Consider the following 6,000-nt stretch of genomic DNA (forward strand, 5'->3'; position numbering starts at 1 on the left):
AAATACAGATGCACAGGCACACAATAATTTTATGTTGGGCTTGCTCTTCTTAAAAAAAACTGATGCTTTTTACACTTGGGAACATTGTTTCCCACCTCCTCATCCAATTCCAACTTTTATATTTGAAACCTTTTATTTGTATATGAGGTGAGTGAGAAGTGGATAATTAAAAAGAAGTACAACTCCTTTAGAAAAACATCTTAATAGCTGTCTCTGATGATTAATTCATGGAAACTGGACAGAGAATGAGCAACAGATAATGCCATTTCTTTATCTTTTTCCTCTTACAAATTGCCACATTCTCTCTAAGACACTGAGTCTAAAAACCCATCTCTCATTATTTTGACAGATCTGAATTTAGGATTTGGACAAATAAATAAAATGGTACTTGAATTTGGTTCTGTTTCAGCACACAGTTTATTACCTTTAGTACTTTGAAATTCAGAACATGTGTGTTGGAAGTAAGATAAGTTACAAAGCTACTGTGGAGCTTTTGAGATGAGTACTGTGGGAGATTAGCTAACTTGGATTCATTCTAGCATAAGGCCTTAAATTACTATTTTCTGACCTCATTCTGACAGCCAATACATTGCTACAGCCAACAGAAGCAGAAAGAACCTTGGTAGAGTGATAACTAAAGTATTTCTAGTCATCATTCTCTAAGGAGTAAAGTGCCATTAAGACAAGGCCATATGTTTTACCTTGGATATGTTCAAAAAATAGTCATCCTGCATCTAAAGAAAGCAACTATTCTATGTTTTCCAGAACACTGAAGAAAATGCATAGGATCATTTATGTGATATTCCCCCCTCCTTATAGTTGTATGCCAGCATTCAGCAGTGTTTATTATTGGCCATCTAAACCAGGGGTGGAAATTGCATGCCTCTCTAGAATTACACCAACCATGATCTCACACCATTGATTCTTCTGGACAGAGTTGTTGAGAACTGTGTGTATAATTCCTAACGTTAGACATATTTTATAGATTTATAAACAGTGTTGCAAGGATAATATATGATAATGTATGCATGTCAAAAATGTATATACAATGCTTGTATTTTGATTTTTTTCCATTACTTCATTCAAAACAGATGAGAACTTTTGTACAGTTTACCAGAAAGCCACACAGTGATGAGGAACATGGACAGAAGAGACTTATGTTTGAATGTATGAAAAACTGGCATATAGAATGACCCTAAGTAGTGCTGTATGGTCCATACAGCACTACTTATAGTACAACTCTAAACATGCTTACTCAGAAATAAGCCCTACAAGGTAAAATATGATTTACGTCCAGGGCCACTTACTGTGTAAACTATGATTTACTGTAATCCCAGAATCTGTACATCAAATTTGGCCATAGTCATGTTTCATTTTAACTGGATTGAGCTTTTGGCGCATGAATGGAAAAAAATCTATTTTGTCAGACTTGGAGTGCATCTACACTGTAGAAATAATGCAGTTTGATACCACTTTAAATACTGTACCTCCATCCTGTGCAGTCCTGGGATTTGTAGTTTTACAAGGTCTTTAGCCTTCTCTTCCAAAGTGTGCCTCACAAAACCATAAATTCTAGGATTCTGTTGGATGGAACCATCAAAGTTAAAGTGGTGTCAAACTGCATTATATTTACAGTGTAAATACATCTCAGAGTAGGTAGCAGATGATTAGTGATATGTAATAATAGACACTTGCTTAAGTGATTCTGGCTACCCGACAGCTTAAAGAGGTTCAAGTCCCAAGGCAGGAAAGCTCCAGAGAGGCTTTTACCCAAATCACATTTGTTTTGAAGGGGAAAAGTTTTGAGTTCCTTCTCTCAAAGGCTCATCCTGTCCTACGTGTGCCCTATGATTGTAAGAATTGACTGGGGTGAAGTCAAAGCACAACCCCCAGGACCACAGCTTTTCAGCACTCCTTTGCCACTACATCATCTGGGTGCAGCGCCAGAGGAGCACTGTGATGCCACCCACCTTGCCATGGGGCACGCTGTGTCATGCTGGCATGGGGGCAGAGTTGGGGCATGCGTTGTGCAGACACCACACCCCCATTCTTCCCCAATGCCAGCCTTTATTGCTGGTCTGTCATGGCTGATAGAAGTCATTTCAGAATACTGCTGAAAAATCATAATGAATTTTTCTTCCTCCTCAGGGACAGCCTCCAATGTTGCATGGTAAGGTAGCATCACATTTCACTCCCACGGTCTCTTCCAATTACTAGACCACATAGCAAAATCAAACTTTAAATAACCTTTGTTTGTGACATACCAAATCATTGTAGACATTTAGTCTGATGCTGCTGAGTGAATTCCAGTCACAGCAAGCAGTTTAGCACTCCATATAACAAGTAATGGGATTCTTAGCATTCTACTAAGAAAAGAAAATAAAAATTTCCTGGCAGGGTAACTTGGCTTCCGATCGCATACAATGGGTTACAAGTTCCTGATTTGTATATTCCCAGAGGTCAGTTAATCTCTGCCAGCATATTTACAGGAAATATTGGAGGCTGCTTCCCTTCCCTTGTGTGCAATAACAGCTGGAAGGCCTATGGGTGCAGTTCCACCTCCCTGCCCATTGATCTGCTGCAGGGCCACTGCTGGGCATGTTTGGACAGTTTTGGGGCATGGATGGAAGAAGGAGCAGCCTCTCACTTGAGGCCAGGACTTTCTCACTTGGTGTTCAATAGCAGCTGAAATGAACTTGGATGCACTCTCACAGCTGATCAGTGGCCAAGGATATGGAGTTGTACTCAGCAGGAGCCCTAGCTATTGCTGGGTACTGGGATGAAGTCTTAAAAGGAGGAGGTATAGGATACCTCCTCTGTAAGGTCTGAAAAAGTATATAGAAAGCATAACCTCCAAATGATGCCTGCATATGTCACCAATAGGATGGTGGTTTCTGTTTCCAGTGAAGGAGCAAGGTTGCCCGATTTGAATACAGAACTGCTTCAAGGTACAGGTGCATATTGCCCCCCCCCCATGACATCTCTCTTTTATATGCCATCATAGTCCTTGGTTTTCAAAGACTGTGAGTGATCATGGAGCCCTGAACATGGTGCCCTGTTCTCTACAAGTGATCCCTTGTGCCAGGAGAGTTTCTGCTGGCTCTTGTGCTTTTCCAAACACTTCCCCCAAACCTCCTTCCTAAAGATACCAGTGAGGCACCTGCTGCTCTACCCCATTTCTAGACTTGTGAATTATCCTTCAGAAATGAGACAAGCAACTAAAGTGCCCAGCCCATTCCCAGAACCTTTGGTTTGCTATAGCACCCAGTATCCCATAGGCCTGGCTGTTAAAGCCTTATCTGGGAAGTGAGATTCCTGTTACGTTACCCTGAGGACTTTGGCTTTTCCTGATTCTTTTGATTTGCTTTCCAACAGACTCAGGGTGCCTCTAAACAGCCAATATGCCCAATTCTTAAAGGTACATTTTGTTTTTTTCTTGAAGTACAGTGGACCTTAGGTATCCACTGGGTTTGGGTATCTCTGTGGATACCAAAATCCGTGGATGATCACATCCCACTAAATACAATGGCATAGTAAAATAGTGTGGTTTATATAAAATGGCAAAAATCAAGATTTGCTTTTGGGAATATTTTCAAACAATATTTTCAAACCATGGGTGGTTGAATCCATGCATAAAAAACTTGTGGACATGGAGGGCCAATTGTAATTGTTCTCATTATTGCATACAGCATACAGTCAGGGCCCCTTCATTCCCAAGGTTTAGTCTTTTTAAAAATTTTGATGAGCCGGGTCTTCTCCCTCCCAGGAACTGTAATGGGAGAAAGAAAGTTTCCGTAGCAACATTCATATCTCCATTCACAACTTCACCAGTGGGGCTGTCAGTTCCTCCAGAACTGAGGCAATGGAGAAAGGCATGAGTGTCAGCCTCTACCTCTATTATAAAGTCCCGAACACACCACACTACATGTGTTTAAAATGCTATGGCTAATCCAAAAATCATCAGAAAATAGACTGGATCAGGAGCTGTGTCATTTGAATCTCTTTTGAAAATCCTGGCATGGACAGGTCCTATTCCTGAGACACTGATTGATTGATTGGTTGTATTTTTGTATCACCTCCTAGCCCACAAGGCCTCCTGAGGCAATGAACAAATAAAAACCAATTAAAATAATACAAAGATAAAAACATATTAAAAACACATCAAAAATGTCTCAAAAAACTTTCCAAAGCAGTCTAAAAACAATCCTAGAATCCAGTTTTGAAATAGTTAAATCAGCAGTCTCAAACACTGAATGCCATATAGAACAGCATTGCTTGGGCTGTCCAACAGAAGCTTAAAAGAGATGGGGCCAACCTAACTTTCTTGCGTAGGGAGTTCCACAGTTGAGGCACTGCCTCAAAAAAAGCCCCGTTACGTGTACCCATCAAACTATTTTCAAAAGGTGTTGTGACATGCAGCAGGACCTCCTTTGAAGATTGCAAATTTCTGGCACCTCATATGGGTGGCCTTTCAGATATCCTTTCCCCAAGTCATTTAGGGCTTTGTAGGTCAACACTAGCCCCTTAGAACTGAGCTCGGAAGCAAATTGGAAGCCAGTTCAGTTCTTGAAGTACCAGTGTCCTATCTTCTCTAAAATGCTTACTTAACACCATTCTGGCTGCTTCATTTTGTACTGGCTGCAGCCTCCAAACACTTTTTAGGGGAAGCCCCACGTATTGGTCTAATTGAGAGGTAGCTAAGGCATGAGCTACTGTGGATAAATCTGACTTCTCCGAGAAATGGTGCAGCTGGCACAGCAGCCGAAGCTGAGCAAAAGTGCTCCTAGGTGATGCAGCAACCTGGCTTCCAGGAGCAGCACTGAGTCTAAGAGCACCCTTAAGCTATGGATCTGATCTTACAGAGGGAGAGCAACCTCATCCAGAACAGGCTGTAATCCAAACCCAAATTAGTCTTCATACTTACCAAGTGTGCTTCTGTATTGTCTAGATTAAGCCTCAGTCTATCCACCTACATCCAGATCTTTACTGCACCCAGACAACAATTCAGTGCTACCACAGCCTCCTAAGCAGCATTATTTTGTGGTCTGGTGGGGTTCTGCTAGAACAGGGGTAGGCAACCTTTTTGAGCCGGGGGTCGGGTTGCTGTCCCTCAGACAACTGGGGGGCCAAAGCCGGGGGGTGGAGTTTCCACCCTCTGGGGGCGTGGGTGCATTGCTGGGGGTGGAGCTTTCCACACTCCAGGGGCAGGACCACATGCTTCGCCCCCGGAGTGATAACAATAATAATAATAGTTCCAAGCACGGAAACTACTGCAAGCAATTAAAAAAAAAGCATGCACACTGTCTCAACCCAGAAAGGCAAAAGGTGCTGAGAGGGGATTTTGCACACACACACACACACACAAGCCTGTCTCTCACACACACAACCCCCCCTGTCTCTCACATACACCCTCTCTCACACAACTTGCTCTCTCACACACACAACCCACTTCTCTCTCACACATACACCACACCAACCCTGTCTAACACACACAACCACTCTCTCACATACACAACCCACTTCTCTCTCTCTGTGTGTCTCACACACACACAAAACCCATCTCTCTCTCCCCCCACAACCTCTTTTCTCTTACACAACCCCACTTTTATCTCTCCCTCTCATACACAACTCACTTCTTCTCTCTCTCATACACACATACACAACACATCTCTCTCTCACATACAACCTCGCCTTCTCACAAAGACATACACAACTCTTTCTCTCTCTCACACACACAAAACACACCTCTCTCTCTTACATACACACTGCTCTTATACATACACACAACTCCTCTCTCTCTCTCTCTCTCTCTGCCCCTCTGCTGTAAAATGAGGGGAGGCCCCTCAGAGGCCAGGAAGGAGGCAGGGGACACCCGCGCTGGCATCCTTGCCGGCTCTTTACTGGCTTCTGAGGGCCTCCAAGCCCCTCAGAGGCCAGAAAGAAGGCGGGGTAAGCCCGCGCGGGGGTCCTCGCCGGCTCTTTCCCGGCTTCTGAGGGGCC

This window comes from Sceloporus undulatus, chromosome 4 (genome assembly GCF_019175285.1).
Source record: "Sceloporus undulatus isolate JIND9_A2432 ecotype Alabama chromosome 4, SceUnd_v1.1, whole genome shotgun sequence".
Lineage (NCBI taxonomy): Eukaryota > Metazoa > Chordata > Lepidosauria > Squamata > Phrynosomatidae > Sceloporus > Sceloporus undulatus.